The following is a 17,386-nucleotide window of genomic DNA, read 5'->3' on the forward strand; positions in this document are numbered from 1 at the left end:
CCAGGCCAGTGAGAAAATAAGAAAAATGCGCCGTCTGCACCTTGTTTTTTTCGGTGTTTTTTACTTTTTCAAGTTTGAAAGGGCATAAGTAGTTGTCTTACATATATATATATATATATATATATATCAATACATTCCGTCAGTTCAGCGCTCCTCATGTTCACACATAAGAAAACCTGACATAATTGCCACTAGATGCAATAGTGTACTTAAAAAATGTAATATATATATATACATGCAGATATACAGTAAGGAAGAAAATTTATGATACTAGACTTCCTTTCCAGATAAATATGCTAAATGTGTCGGTTTTAGATTTACAAAAATTATTTATATATGTTTGTTCTTAATTTTCTTTATAGTTAATAAAAAAATAATAATAAAAAAAAAATGTTAGACTTGTCATTTGGTGTTAATCTAAATCAGTCCTATGTAGTCTTATCTGCAATCTTTTTAATTTACTTACTTTAAAATGTTGTACATTTTTATTTCATATGACCAAGGATGTAGCTAGAACTTTCTGGGCCTCATAGCAACATTTTGAAGGTCCATAGTAGTGTCCTACTTCAAATATATTGCCAACAGTAATAGTGCCCAAATTAATTGTCCCATAATAGTGCCCATTTTATAAAGTGTGCCCCAGCACTAGGTCAAAGTAAGCCCCTTAATGGTGCCCCTGCCCCAGTTGATAGTATGCAACCACCCTCCACCATCGATGGGGAGACACATGAGCCATCAGTAGTTGTGACCTCTTTCAGTGCCGTAGGACACTGATGCTAATATGTGCTGGGTAATCCCCATTTGCGGGTCCTCCTAAACCTCTCCCCATAGCAATGGCACCCCCTGCAACCACTATACTTATGCCCCTGGGTATGATTTGTTGCAAATGTGCCTTCTTACTGTAAGTCGCTTTTGTTCAATGCTATGATACTAACATATAACATGTATAGCAATGTATTAGTTATAGCAATGTATTAGTTATCGAAAGGAGTTCTAAATGAGTAAAACCATCATATAGACAACAGCATAGAGAGCAACACATCTATCACTATGTCCAGCAGTTTGAGATGGCTGCTCTTCAGATCAGCTCAGTGTCCTACGTCCCACAGAATCATCTTCTCACAGATGCAAAAATGTTACAATCGGTGGAGGAGGTGGGATATTGCAGAGTAGTGCCAACTGTGAGGAGTCATCTTACCAAGGAGTCATCAAACCCAGAGGTCATCACCACTGAGGAGTCATCACCACTGAGGAGTCATCACACACCGAGGAGTCATCACCACTGAGGAGTCATCACACCGAGGAGGTCATCATATTGAGGAGTCATCACACTGAGAGGTCATCACCACTGAGGAGTCACCACCACTGAGGAGTCATCACACACCGAGGAGTCATCACCACTGAGGAGTCATCACACCGAGGAGGTCATCATACCGAGAGCTCATCACCACTGAGGAGTCATCACACGGAGAGGTCATCACCACTGAGGAGTCATCACCACTGAGGAGTCATCACACCGAGGAGTCATCACCACTGAGGAGTCATCACCACTGAGGAGTCATCACACCGAGGAGGTCTTCATACCGAGGAGGTCATCATACCGAGAGCTCATCACCACTGAGGCGTCATCACGCAGAGGAGTCATCATGCCGAGGAGCCATCATACTGAAGAGTCATATACACAGCTCACACCTACTCCAATCCGTTGGATAACCACAAGAGTTTCCAATGCTCCACAAAAGGCGGAAACCTTCTTCAGAACAACGACAGCATGGAGGTTTGGCTAATGTAAATGGTGAAGTACGGTAACTAGTTCACCATTCATGTCCCCATCTTCCACTCTCTCCTCTTTCCAACCATACTACACCCCTGGTCGCTGCACATATATGCCAGTCGCCAATAGCAGTTTTAGTACTGGAGAATGGTTACGCTGCTACCTTGTAGTAGCCACCGTCCCCACCAGCAGCAACAATTATTTCCCTATATTATTGATTTCCAGCACCTCGTAGGTTGCAAGCTCATCTTTACCATAACTTTTACGTCATTATATGTAATTTTTTTGCATCGTGATCACGTCGATGTACAAACCTACATAATACACTTTGTATATAATAGCCAATGATAATGGTTTGGCGAAATGTATTGAGCTTTATTCACTTTTATGGTAAACATGTCTTGTTGTAGGTTCCCATAAGGCAGAAAAATGTTAAAGATTTATTTCTGTAGTTGCTTATCTACATTTACATATTTTTCAAGGTTCACAAAGTCACGGTCTCTGTTCTCACCTGGGACAGCAAATACTGATCTCGGGCCAGCCTCCATCAGACATTCTCACCCATGCACCAATAGCTTGGGGCTCCCTTCTCTGTTTTCCTTTGTTATGTAACCTACTGTGTTCAAACACCACTCTCAGTTTGTAGTCAGATTCCTAAACCCAACCTTGCTGGGAGACAGCAGATATCAGTCACACCTCCGATCTAAAGGGGTCTACAGATTTCCATTCTCTGTCAATGCTCCTTTTTGCAAACTGGCCTGGAGTGTAAGCTCCAGGCCAGACAAGAAAAATGAGCGATTGAATTATTGCAACATCATTATCGATCAATCGTTCATTAATCGTGCCGCAAAATGCCGGCAACGACCAGCGATGCGCATTCCCGCTGGTCGTTGTTGACATTTGTCATCTTCTGAACTCTGAACATCCAGGCCACCAACCTGATGAGATCGTCAGGTTATGCATGTTCGGGGATGAGGGAAGGTGCCTGCACTGAACGACATATCGTTCAGTGTGGGCACATCATCCACTGCACAGGTTGGTGAACGATTACAAAGTTGTAATCGTACTCTCGTGTAGTGGATATGCACCTAAAGTCAGATCAAGGTGGTCTCAGACCCAAGGCCATTGCCATTTACTTCCTTTGCATTAACTGTATTGTTTATGAAACAAACTGACTTCAGTTTGACTTGAATTCCCAAACACAGGACAATTGTAATGTATCTGAAAGCACCATTGTTACCTACACAAATTTAAGACAAAAAAATAATCAGATTTTAGGGTTTATGCTCTGACAATTATGTAAGTGAGATTATTGATTAAAAATATAGAGTTATAGTAGACTTACCTAGATAACTCCTTTTCTTTGAGGTCCATAGGGATACCATGGGGGTAGGGGGTGATATTATGGTTGGAAGACCAGGCACCAAACAGTTAACGCTTTGGCTCCCAGAATGGGTCCTCCTCCATATATACCCTGCCCCCAGCCATAGGACTTCAGTTTAGTTAACAAGCCACAAGGCAGGAGAAGGAAAGAGGAGAAGGAAGAACAATCGTACACCAGAAACACTCTTACAGAAGTTGAGGGAATCTGTGACCAAAAGAAATTCACCCAATGAAGCCAGGTGCGTCAGGGTGGGTACCCTGTGGACCCTATGGACCTAGAAGAAAAGGAGTTATCTAGGTAAGTCTACCATAACTCTATATATCTTCTTCAGGGCCCATAGGGATCCACAGGGATACCATGGGGATGTCCTAAAGCAGTTCACCTAGGGCGGGGGACGCTCCTGAGCAGAAAGGAGAACTTGTCGCCCAAAGGAAACATCCTGAGAGGCAAAAGTATCCAAGGTATAGAACCTAAGAAAAGTGTGGACGGTAGACTACGTGGCAGCCTTTCATAATTGTTCAGCAGAGGCACCACGATTGAATGCCCATGTTGGCCCTACAGACTGAGTAGAATGTGCTGTCACCGTGCTTGGGACAGGAAGATCAGCCTGTGTGTTTACACCTGGGAGATAGTCATTCGAAGCCGTCTTGCCTGAGTCTGTTTACTAAACGGCCATCCTCATTTGTGAAAACCATATAATACAAAAAGAGAATCTGATTTTCTAACAGAATTCATATGATCATATTCCTTATGGGAACACCATTGACCAAAAGAATGCCACCCTCTGTAATAGATGCGGGCAGAAGCAGGCTTCTGTGCCCTAACATCATTTGAATTACAGAACTGGAAAACCTTTTCCTCTTAGGATGGAAGATTCAAAGCCATGCCATCAAAACCAGATGAAGTAAGTCTGGATGTTGGCAAGAACCCTGCGTTAGCAGATCTAACCATAAAGGAAGAGGATAGGACTGTCAATGGACAGATTATGTATGTCGGTGAACTAATGACATCTGGGCCAAGCCCGAGGCACCAGTATTACCATTCCGCCTTCCTGTTTGAATTTTCTGAGAACTCCTGGGAGTAGAGAAATCGGTGGCAATAGATATGCTAGCTTGAAATCCCATCCCAGTGCATCCACAAATGCAGCTGATGGGTCTCTAGACCTGGACCCACACTTGGGAACCCTGTGGTTGTGGTGTGATGCCATGAGATCTATTTCTGGTAGACCCCATTTGTTTACTAGAAGCTGAAACACTCTTGGATAGAGAGACCACTCTCCAGCGTATATGTCCTGGAAAATAAGACAGTCTGCTTTTCAATTTAGCACTCCCGGTATGAATATTGCTGAGATAGCTGGAAGATGATGTTCTGCCCAAATCAGAACCCTTGTCACTTTCTTCATGTCTACATAACTTCTTGTGCCTCCCTGATGATAAGGTAGCCACTGTATTCGCATTGTCGGACTGGATCTGGACCGGCCTGCCCTGAAACAGGTCCTGTGCCCTGATTAGTGCTCTGTATACTATTCGCAGTTCCAGAATGTTTATTGGCAGTTACCTACAGCACCTGGTATTCCAAGGTGGTCTCCCATCCAAGTACTAACCAGGCCCAATACTGCATAGCTTCCAAGATCAGATGAGATTGGGCATGCCCAGTGTGGTGTAGCTGTAGGTGTTATGACCCTCTTGATTTGTCCATTTTCCCTGGAAGGTGTGATGACCTGTCACTTTCCTCCATCCGCTAAGGCTGGCATCTGTGGTTAGATCCAATTTGGATTCCAGAATGGGGCGCCCTTTGTCTAGATGATCCTTTCTCAGCCACCACAGGAGGGAGTGATGAACCTCTGGAGTGAGAAGGATCCTCTGAGACCTTATAAGATCATGCTGTCCATTCCACCTGGAGAGAATCAATCTTTGTAGAGGTCTGAAATGGAACTGGGCATATTCCACCATGTTGAAGGTGGATCCATGGACCCCAGGACTTGCCTAGCTGAGTGAATGGGTACCCTCTGATTTTGGAGCAATATGCGCATTCTCAATAGTAAAACCTCCATAGAGTATGGCAATATCCTGACTCCTTCTGAAATGAGCAATCATGACCGCCATTATCTTGGTAAACAACCGAGGGGCTGTGGATAGACCAAAAGGCAATGGTAATGTTGCTGATGAGCAGCCAAAACTCAGAAACCCTTGGTGAATGGTGCAATAGGTACATGCAGATATGATCCTGTATGTTCGGGGAACCATGAAATTCCCAGGTTCCATTGTCAGCATAATTGAACGTAGGGTCTCCATACGGAACTTGGGCACATGGATGAACCTTTTGAGAGATTTCAGATTCAGAGTAGAGCGATACCTATTTAGCTTCTGAATCAAACACAAATCTGAGTAATAACTCCTTCATTGTTAGTTAAAGGAACCGGGATTAACACCCCTGAATTTAGCAGGGCATAAATTGCCTTGATAGGATCTGATGGGGGAGTTGTGAATGCAACCTTCTTGGGTGTAACCCTTAGGAAGGTGTCATGTAAGAATCCCCAGCAGGGAGAGGGATTTCCCACCTAATGCACTATCTCTGTGGGAGAGGGGAAAAAGATACTAATCTTTTTTGGAATCTGGAACAGTCTACTTAGTGTTCCATGCTTCCCCTATAAACTCAGTGAGCTGTTCAGATTGAGGGAATCCAGCTTAAATCACCTTCTGGTGTCTGAACACCAGGTTTATTAGGCTTTAGGTACTTCATCCACTATATTGAGGATTGAATTAACCGCCCCTCTAGAGAAGAACATCCACTGATGAATGATGCTCCTCCTCCGAGATAGGTCCAGAGGGAGAAACCTGTGTATCCACTTTCTCCTCAAATGATATATCAGAATCTGAAAGCAGGATGGACTACAAATCATATATATGCTTAGACAGCTGACGCCTTATTCACATGTAACATCTGCAGATAATGTAGATAGATGTTAAAAAACAGATTTTGAACTGCGTGGACATAAACCTCCATCCAGGAAGAATGTATGAGAAGAGGAAACATAGCAGGCTGTAATCACTGTGGGTAATTATGCCGTCGGAGAGAAGGAATTGCTGGCGGTCAAGTTAGCCTTGGAGGAGTGGCGTTATCTACTCGAAGGTGCCAAGTTTCCTTTTACTGTATACACCAACCATCGAAACCTGCTGTTTCTAAAAAATATCCAATGCATCAGTTCCAGGTTGGCCCGCTGGGCCATATTCTTTTCACGTTTTAGTTTTACTCTGACCTATTATCCTGGATCCCTCAATAAAAAGCTGATGCTCTGTCACACTCCTCCTCTTCAGATAGCAATGTGGAAGTCCGCAGAGAGACTCTGGTTCTCGACTCTAAGATCTTCGCTACCATTCAAGTACAACCTCCTCTAGGGAAAACCTTTGTGGTGCCGGAGTTATGGAAAGAACTTCTGTCCTGGGCTCATTCTTCTCGCTTTGCTGGCTACACAGGTATCTGTAAAACGTTGGAGTTTTTGCAATGCTCCTATTGGTGGCCTGCCATGAAATCAAAGGTGGCTGAGTTCATTGTCTCTTGTATTCAATGTGCCCAACACAAAACATCTGGACAAGCTCCTGCCAGAGATCTGGTGCCACTTCCTATTCCAACCCGTCCATGGACCCATCTGTCCATGGATTTCGTGACAAATTTTCTGGTTTCCAATGGCTACACCACCATCTGGGAGGTGTTCAACCGTTACTCCAAGATGGTCCATTATGTTCCATTTAAAAAACTACCCTCCGCTTCTGAACTGGCTCAGTTTTTTCATACACCATATATTTCATCTGCACGGACTGCCAACTGAAATTGTATTGGACCGTGGAGTACAGTTCGTGGCCAGATTTTGGAGAGCTCTCTGTTCTACTCTGCAAGTCAAATTAAATTTCTCTACAGCCTATCACCCTGAAAGTAATGGATCTACTGCAGTGGTTCTGAAACTCGGTCCTCAGGACCCCACACAGTTCATTTTTTGCAGATCACCCAGCAGGTGCACAGGTGTATTCATTAGTCACTGACACGTTTTAAATTATCCACAGGTGCAGCTAAGAGGTTCACTAGTAATTATGTGAAGAGACCTGCAAAACATGCACTGTTTGGGGTCCTGAGGACCGAGTTTGAGAAACTGTGATCTACAGAAAGGGTGAACCAGGACCTAGAGACCTTTTTAAGAGTTTACATGTCCTCCCAAGATAACTGGTCTGACTCTCTTCCTTAGGCAGAATTGGCGCAGAATTCCTCTTACCATTCTTCATCCGGTCAGTCACCATTCTATGCGGTTTATGGTCTCCATCCTAGAGTTTCGTTTAAAGACCTGCCAATCTATGATGTTCCTGCAGTTGATTCTACTCTACGAAAATGTGCACAGATTTGGACACAAGTTCATGCAACTCTCCTCAAGACCTCTCAGCGTTATAAAAAAAGGAACAACCGTCTCCCTGGATATACACAGACAGAGAATTTCAAGTCCGTGATATAGCAAGACATCTACAATACACTTGGACCGGCATCGGTCCTGCAATCAGCAGTGTAAGGAGAGCTGGGTAATTATACTAAGACTGAGCTTTTACACCACCACTGTCTTTTTAAATAGCTTCCGCAGACTTTTCTTTCGGCTGGCTGCAGATAGTGTTGGTTGGAGACTATACTCACCACTGGAGTGGAATTGTTTAAAGTTGAAGCTTGCGCGGAGGCTACTTAATCCTATTATAGTCGGGAGCTTTTTAACCCTAAATTGGAACTAGAGATCTTTATTGCTTGATCTGGATAAACGCATTATTGGAAGGAGTTTAATTAATCCATTTGCAAAATTGAAATTATTGAGCAGTGATAAGAATTGCCAAAGATATGAGATAATTGTTATATCCTTGAGTGGATTTATTGTATTATCATTGTATTATTTCTTATATGTTTTTTAATGTACATACTTTTAATAAAATGTATTAATGTATTATATCGATCCTGCTGTTTATATGAGCGCACCCTCAGGTGAATATCCTTTGGGACCCACCTCACATACTATCCATTATAAAAAAAGGGGCAGATAGGAAATGTAGAACTGTTCCCAAGATGCAAGCAGGGGATCAGGTCTGGCTTTCCAACTGCAACCTACGCCTCCATGAAATTCGCACCCCGGTTCATCGATCCTTTTTCTATCATTGAGGTCATTAACCATGAGGCCTACAGACTAAAACTCCCTTCTTACCTCAAGATTCCGAATTCATTTCACATTTCCCTACTAAAACCTCTTGTTCTCAATAAGTTCCTCAAAGTCCTTCCTGCACCTCCTAAAGTTCTCACTCAGAAAGGGGTAGAATTCGAAGTGAAACAAGTCCTGGATTCCCACTTTCGATATGGACGTTTACCGTACCTGCTGGACTGGAAGGCTTATGGCCCAGAAGAATGATGCTGGATTAAAGCAGATGATGATAATGCTCCTAGCCTCATCCGCAAGTTCCGTGCCTCTAACCCAGAGAAGCCTGGTAAGTGTCCGGAGGCCACTCGTAAATGAGGGGGCATTGGCACGACCAGAGTTGTTGTACCTGGCTGGTCATGATCTCTAACTGTGCAGGTTCTTTGGCACGGTCCTACCGGTGGGGGTGCTGGTGTCTGGATGTTGGTGCGAGGTTTGCATGGATGTCTGAAGGGTACAGGCCATGTGGTGACAGGTGAGACTGGCAGCGCTGCCGCACTGGGGATTGCTGGGTGCCGCCATCTTGGTTTTGTGCATGTGAATGGGCAATAAGGTTGGAGCATATTGTGTGTACTCTCAGCAGCACTTTCCCATGGTACTTAAGGGTGTTCAGCACACCCTCTAGTTGCCAGTGCAATGTGTACACAGCGCAAGCTGTGTGAGAGTTCTCTGTGCTCCTTAGCTCAGTGTGATTATTACAGTCCTAGCAGTGCTCCGTTTCCTGCTCTGTCTCCATCACAGGCTGTTCCCGGATACCCGCATCTACCCTGCTATACCCCGTTACTCACCCCACGGTTTGTGAACCCTCCAGCTCTCCGGACTCAGGACCCACTCCAGTACTTCAGACCTCTGTTCCTCAGTCACACCTCCATTGGACCTTGTGTTTTCTACCTGACACTTGTTCCCAGTCTTATTAATTGGACTTTGTTTTCCTGACAGACATTTGTTTTCAGCTACACATCACTTGGACTTGTTTATTTCTGCCAGTTTATATATCTATCACCGTTTCATGAATTATAATACTCCTATTAAATCTGCTGCATTTCACTACTGCAAACCCGTTCCAGTTTCTTCTCCTGCATCCACCCCGGGTTCATAAAATAATCCAAACCTGACAACTGCCTCTTTGAAACATCATGTAGGCTCTCTGGGAACTCGCTGATACCTGCATCTCGCAGGCTATTACATGCTATAAAGTCACAGAACGTGGAACATACTCAACAAACTTTCAAGATTTAGGGGTCATCTCACAGGCTGTGTTTGAAAAATGACAGTTGGGAGCTGATTGGCTGGTACCTTATCACAGACATCACTTTTCACTCTGTCTCTTATCACTGCTTAATACATAGACCCCTTAAACTCTCATCCAGGTGTTTCCTATTTTGAAAATACAACTCGATCAATGTATTATTGTGAGAGTTTTACTGCTAAACTCTCACATTTCCTAAACTCTCACCCTATTACATTTGGCCCCTTGTCTCTTTTTTTCTATACATTTATCTCAAGGTTGTGTGCGTGAGTGTATGTGTGTGTGCGTGAGTGTATGTGTGTGTGCGTGAGTGTATGTGTGTGTGCGTGAGTGTATGTGTGTGTGCGTGAGTGTATGTGTGTGTGCGTGTGTGTATGTGTGTGTGCGTGTGTGTATGTGTGTGTGCGTGTGTGTTTCTGCCTATATATTAATCTTATTTCTGTCCATATACTTATCTTTCTAAGTCATATCTATGTCATATCGGGACAATGGCAATGTACCTATGAGATGATGTACCGTACGTGACCGTGATCTACTAATTGTTGGTACGAGTTATATCACTCTTTTGGGATCTCATTAGGTGTTGGATCTATAAAGCACGAGTGCAGTGCTTACAGTATTTACACAATCGCTGTTATGGTTCTCATTCTTGAACTGAATACATTCACCATTTTATTCCTTTCATGAGAGCACTTTTTTATACTGTATATGTTGGTATTACACTATATATTTTTATCTAATATTCATGATTTATGCACGATATGTATATATATAAATATATATATACACATAAATCTACATACATACTGTATCCGTCTATCTATCTATCTATCTATCTATCTATCTATCTATCTATCTATCTGTCTATCTATCATCTATCAATCTCATATTTATCTACCTAGCTCATATCTACAGCCATAGCCAAAAGTTTAGAGAATGACACAAGTATTGGTTATCACAAAGTCTCCTGATTCGGTTTTTATGACGGCAATTTGCATATACTCCAGAATGTCATGAAGAGTGATCAGATGAATTGCAATTAATTGCAAAGTCCCTCTTTGCCATGACAATGAACTTAATCCCAAAAACAACATTTCCACTGCATTTCAGCCCTGCTACAAAAGGACCAGCTGACGACATCTCAGTGATTCTCTCGTTAACACAGGTGAGAGTGTTGTCGAGGACAAGGCTGGAGATCACTCTGTCATGCTGATTGAGTTTGAATAACAGACTGGAAGCTTTAAAAGGAGGGTGGAGCTTGAAATTATTGTTCTTCCTCTGTTAACCATGGTTACCTGCAAGGAAACACGTGCAGTCATCATTGCTTTGCACAAAAAGGGCTTCACAGACAAGGATATTGCTGCTAGTAAGATTGCACCTAAGTCAACCATTTATTGGATCATCAAGAACTGCGAGTGAAAGGAGTGCACTGGAACGGGTTGTTAGGAACGCTAGTAAAATCATTGGCGTGCAGTTGCCAACTATTCATGATGTTTATGGGCTTAGGGTTCTAAAGAGAACCAAGAGTATTATATCAGATCCAAGCCATCCCTTTTATGAATCTTTTGATAAGCTTCCGTCCCTAAAGAGGTTCAGAGTATTATGGGCATATACGAGTCACCTGAGGGTTAGTTTTCTTCCATCTGCTATGCACATGCTGAATGCTATGAATGTATCTTTTCAGCTAAATTATTATTATCATTTGTGTATTATTTAATTATTCGTAATAACCTCTACCATTGCTGTTACCATGGATTGCTGTTACCATGGATTGCTGTTACCATGGATTGCTGTTTCACTGGTTTCTAGCGTGTTTTGTGCAATGTAATTTCGTCTGTCAAACTTGTTTGCTGATGATAACAAATAAATTCAATTCAATTCAACTTCTAGGAGAGAGGTTCAATAGTTGTGAAGAAGGATTCAGGGTGCCCAAGAACGTCCAGGGAGCTCCAGGACCGTCTCCTAAAGTAGATTCAGCTGCGGGATCGGGCACCACCAGTGCAGAGCTTGCTCAGGAATGGCAGCAGGCAGGTGTGACTGCATCTTCACGCACAGTGAGGCAAAGATTTTTGGAGGATGGCCTGGTGTCAAGAAGGGCAGCAAAGCATCCAATTCTCTCCAGGGAAACAACAGGGACGTACTGATATTCTGCAAAAGGTATAAGGATTGGACTGCTGAGGATTGGGGTAAAGTTATTTTCTCTGATAAATCCACTTTCAGATTGTTTGGGGCATCTGGAAAAACACTTGTCCAGAGAAGGAAAGGTGAGCGCTACCATCAGTCCTGGGTCATGCCAACAGTAAAGCATCCTGAGACCATACATGTGTGGGGTTGCTTCTCAGCATGAATAAAGAATGGTACCAAAACAACCTCCAAGAGCAACTTCTCCCAACCATCTAAGAATAGTTTGGTGATGAACAATCCCTTTTCCAACAGGATGGAGTTCCTTGCCATAAGGCAATAGTGATAACAAAGTGGCTCGGGGAACAAAACATTAAAATTTGAGTGCATGGCCTAGAAACTCCCCAGACCTTAATCCCATTGAGAACTTGTGGTCAGTCTTCAAGAGGCGGGTGGACAAACAAAAACCCACAAATTATGACATTCTATCTATCTATCTATCTATCTATCTATCTATCTATCTATCTATCTATCTCATATCTATCTATTTATCTATCTATTTATCTATCTCATATCTATCTATCTATCTATCTATCTTTCTATCTATCTATCACATACTGTATCTATCTATCTATCTATCTATCTATCTATCTATCTATCTATCTATCTCTATAGCTCATATCTATCTCATATATATCTATCTATATCATATCTATCTCATATCTACAGTAAATATCTATCTCATATCTATCTATCTATCTATCTATCTATCTATCTATCTATCTATCTATCTCTATAGCTCATATCTATCTATCTCATATCTATCTATCTATCTCATATCTATCTATCTATCTATCTATCTATCTATCTATCTATCTATCTATCTAATAGATAGATAGATATGAGATATATAGATATCTCATATATATCTATCTCATCTATATCTTTCTATATCTATCTATCTATCTATCTATCTATCTATCTATCTATCTATCTATCTATCTTATATCTATCTATCTAGCTCATATCTATCTCCTATATATCTATCTGGGGTCTATTTACTAAGCAGTGTTAGGAGACAGAGTGGAAAGTGATAAGGTGCCAGCCAATCAGCTCCCAACTGTCATTTTTCAACCACAGCCTCTGAGATGACAGTTGGGAGCTGATTGGCTGGCACCTTATCACTTTCTTATCACTTTTCACTCTGTCTCCTAACACTGCTTAGTAAATAGACACCTCTATCTCATATCTATCTCATATCTACAGTAAATATTTATCTAACTCATATCTATTTATTTCTTCTATCTATCTATCTATCTATCTATCTATTTATCTATCTATCTCATATCTATTTATTTATCTATCAATCTCATATCTATTTATCTATCTATCTATCTATCTATCTCATATCTATCCTATCTATCTATCTATCTATCTATCTATCTATCTATCTATCTATCTATCTATCTATCTATCTATCTATCATCTATATATCTATTTCTATCTATCTATCTCATATCTACAGTAAATATTTATCTATCTCATATCTATTTATTTATCTCATATCTATCTATCTATCTATCTATCTATCTATCTATCTATCTATCTATCTATCTATCCCATATATATCTATCTAATAGATAGATAGATATGAGATAGATAGATATGAGAGAGATAGATATATGAGATAGATATGAGATAGCTATCTATTTATCTATCTATCTATGTCATATCTATCTATTTATCTATCAATCTCATATCTATTTATCTATCTCATATCTATCTATCTCATATTTATCTATCTATCTATCTATCTCATATCTACAGTAAATATTTATCTATCTCACATCTATTTATTTATCTCAGATAGATAGATAGATATGAGAGAGATAAATATATGAGATAGCTATCTCATATCTATCTATCTCATATCTATCTCATATCTATATCTATCTCTCTACAAATGGAGACAGAATATCTGATGTAAAAGGGGGGTGAAAACTTGGGATCCTGTGATCATCAGGCAGTATGGTTTAGAATAAAGACAGATACTGACTCACCACATACAAAAACAAAAGTGTTATGGGGGGTATCCACTTAGCGATTTAAACAAGCGATTGCACGATAACTATGTCATTATCGTGCAGTCGCTTGCAAATCGCGCATGCATCGGGGATGTTTTGGATGGAAGTGACCCGCGATGCGCGTGCCGGCGGGTCGCTTCTGACATCTGACATCGCCCGTACATGCAGGTCAACCTGACGATCTCGTTAGGTTCAGCATGTGCGGGGATGAAGGATGTGCCGGGACTGAACGAGTGAACGCTCAGTCTAGGCACATCACTAGCACAAAAAACAACAGCACGATTGCAATGTCGCAATCGTGCTCTTGTTTGTATATCGCTAAGTGGACACCCCCCATTAGAGTGTAGGAAGCTGATTTTGCTGGGATGGGAAGATGTGTAAGCGAATCTTTAGCAGAGTGGAGGAACGTGAAAGGAGTGCAGGAGAGGTGGGAAAATGTAAAAAGTGCAATATTAAAGGCAACAGACCTTTGTATCAAAAGGATTAGGAACCACAAGGAAAAGGAAGCCGGTGTGGTTTGGGAAAGAGGTAGCAAGTATTGTGAAAGCAAAAAAGACGGCCTTTAGGAAATACAAGCAGACGCAAAATAATGAAGAGAAAGAGGAGTATCTTGTATAACAGGAGGAGGCTAAGAAAGTAATCAGATTCTGACAATACTGATTTGTCAGATGAACGATTTTACAAACGATTTGAACGATTGAATGATTTTTTACTGCATTAAAATGACTGAAAACGTCCAAAACTGACTGTAAACACATCAGATGTCAGATATCGTTGTCTGACCATCGGGAAAGCGCATCGTTCATTGTTGCAGGCTCACATGTCAGATTTTCCTTCAGATATGAACGACTGAACGATTTTTAAAATCGTTATCGTTCAGATCTGAAGAAATACAATTGAAAACATAATAAAATAGACTGAACAACAGAAACAGTTTTCTTATTTTCAAGCTTGATCCAGCATGAGATTTTTAAACAAATATGTCGCTGCAAGGGTCTTTTCCTTTTACGGTGAGAGTAGTATACGAAGGCGGAATAAGCGTGAGTATAACTAAGAATACTATGTTTTTTGCTGTATGGCTGTTGATGACAGCCTTGTTGCTGGGCAGATTATAAGGCTGTCTGGTCAGCTGGTTGGGTGAGCCAATGATATTGCTTGAAGGAGTGGTCAGATGATCAGTATATATTGGGCTGTGTGAGCATGGACAGCCTCTTGGTTCCTGGATCTTTGAAACACTACTTTTTCTGTGCATTACCTTTCTATTCCAGTTTAATCCTTGCATTCCCCCCTGGTATATATATTCCCACTAGTGCCTCCCTTTTACATTTATCCGCTTTTCAGGCTGTACTGCCCCCCACCCCTCTCTGCCTTCTTTCCCTGTATAGCCCGTTCATGCCATTTCTGCCCCCCCCTCCACCCCCCTGTATTTCTATTATTGAGCTTATGCACCACTCAGCCCCGGCATCATGCACCCCCCCTCCTCCACCTCCACTTTCTCGTGACTCCCCCGTGTCTGTAGGTCTCCAGCCCTTCCCGCAGCAGACCAGCACTTCACTGCGCCAGCGGAAGCTTCCGCTTTCGCGCCTCCCGCTGGCGCCTTTTAGTTCTCCCCCTAGCCCCCTTTTCCTTCACCCCCCCTGCGGGGGTGTGCGCTCCTGCACCTTCCGCCGGCTTCCAGCCCCGGCAACACAGGCACTTTTGCACCAGCGGGAGCTCTCGCTTCCGCGCCTCCCTCTGGCGTGCCGGTCACTGCCCTCCGGTCCCCATTTCACCTTCCCCGCCGGTGGGGGTGAGTTCCTCCCGCCGGTGCCCAGTCCCTGGCGGCGCTTGTTACTCTCTGCGCCAGCGGGGGTCCCATCTCCGCGTCTCCCGCTGGCGTTTCCTGGCTGCCCTCCAGCCTTCACTTGCGGGGGGTCACCCCTCCCGCGCCGCCCGCCGGTTTTCCGGCCACACCGCCGCGAGTGCGGCCCCGCACTCCCCTTCCTACCCCCCCGCGCCGGGTCCACCGCGCTGGGGGGTGTCACTTTGTTTGTCAGCTGCTATGAATTTTCCCTGCCCGCGCGGCAGGCCCGGCGGCCATTTCCCATGGTGGCCATTTTGGGTCCCACCTTGGTAGTGGGATCTCAGCCCAGCATCCATTTTTTTTTTTTTTTTTTTTCCCTAGCTGGCTTTGCAGCTCCAGCCCATATATGCCCTCTGCCTGCCCCTGCCTTTCTACCTCCTCTTGCCCTCTGTCCCTGCTTCCCCGCACCTCCTTTCTTCGTTTTTCTGCCCCCATTTCCCCACCCCCCGGCCGCAGGTTCATTGTTTCCCTTGCTTTACCCCCCCCCAATTATCTCTGCCCCTCCTTCCTCTGGCTATCTTTCTTTGCCCCTTCATCCATGCCTCCTTATAATATTTTCCTAGTATGGCTCCCCGCCTCTCCTATGTCTCTGCTTCCTGTACCCCATCTTCCTCTCTACCCATTATCCTTCCACCCCTGTGGGTCCCATGCACCCTCCCTGCCTTCACATCTGTCACCCCCGTGCTTGCACCCGCCTTCTCCTGCTCACCTTTCTCCTTTAGTTACAGGTCGGCCTGGCTCTGTTGGCTCCTCAAGTTGAAGCTGAAGTTCATGCAGCTGCTGTTCCATTGCGGTGGCTAGTGATCCCGTGCGTTTTGAGATTTTTATGTCGGTCGACATGGTGGCTCCGCTGCGTTAAAACAGCGAAGATGGCGCCTCGCAGAAGCATTGTAGAGGAGGTTCTGGGTCCACCTGGTGCTGGCGAGTATGATTGTGTCACAAATTTTGTTATGATTCCATTTTTGTTTCTCATCTACCGTTTGCTCGCCCGCGTAAGATTGACAGGAGGGTTGCGCAGCGGTTAGTCAAGGGGTTTAGGCGATAATTACAGGGTGGTTTATGACGCAGTTATAGGGGTTAGGAAACAAGGGTACTGTACATGGTGTGAATTCAGCTTTTGCTGTGTGCTTTGCGCAGCAGCGAATAAGGATCCTCAGAAGTTAATTTGCTGATTTTTCTTGTTCAGAATCAGACAATATAGGCGAGTGTCGCAATTTTTGTGAATATAATAGATTGGGTCATGCTCCCCTTTGCCATGGGCTATTTGGCGGACAGGGTGCATGGGTGGATTTATTATACATCGGTGTTGTAGTTACATGTATGTCTAGTCCAGAAATTTGGTATGGGTTGTTTTTTATGCCCAATGCGGGCGGAACCATGTCGGTAGGGCTGTTATGCCTTTTGGGTGCAATAGGTGTTTCAATTTGTTTATAGGTTACGCAGCAGCGTCAACCCTCCTTGGTCACTGGCTGCCTCGCTTTACCTTTTCTAAGCGGGTGTAATAATGGTTTATAAGGCATTTGTTTTGCCGGTTATGACCGCCTATGTTTTGGAGGTTGGGCTTTCGTTTGCCCTCATGCCGCACCTGCGGGAGTAACGCCTATCCGGGTATAGCCTAGGTGTATAGGAGGGTTTACCTCCCGACTAAGGGGTAGCTCCAAGGGAGCTAGTTAGGCTCAGTCGACATTTTTTTGTTTGGTTTCTTTTCTCTGTGGT

General features: G+C 43.3%; 1 pseudogene; it reads right to left on the reverse strand.

Annotated features, from left to right (window-relative positions):
• Window positions 1-4,712: 4,712 nt before the first annotated feature.
• LOC148473286 (5S ribosomal RNA) lies at window positions 4,713-4,831 on the reverse strand (annotated as a pseudogene).
• Between the last annotated feature and the right edge of the window lie 12,555 nt (window positions 4,832-17,386).

Source organism: Taudactylus pleione, unplaced genomic scaffold (genome assembly GCF_031769625.1).
Source record: "Taudactylus pleione unplaced genomic scaffold, aTauple2 ptg000943l, whole genome shotgun sequence".
In the NCBI taxonomy this organism is placed as follows: domain Eukaryota; kingdom Metazoa; phylum Chordata; class Amphibia; order Anura; family Myobatrachidae; genus Taudactylus; species Taudactylus pleione.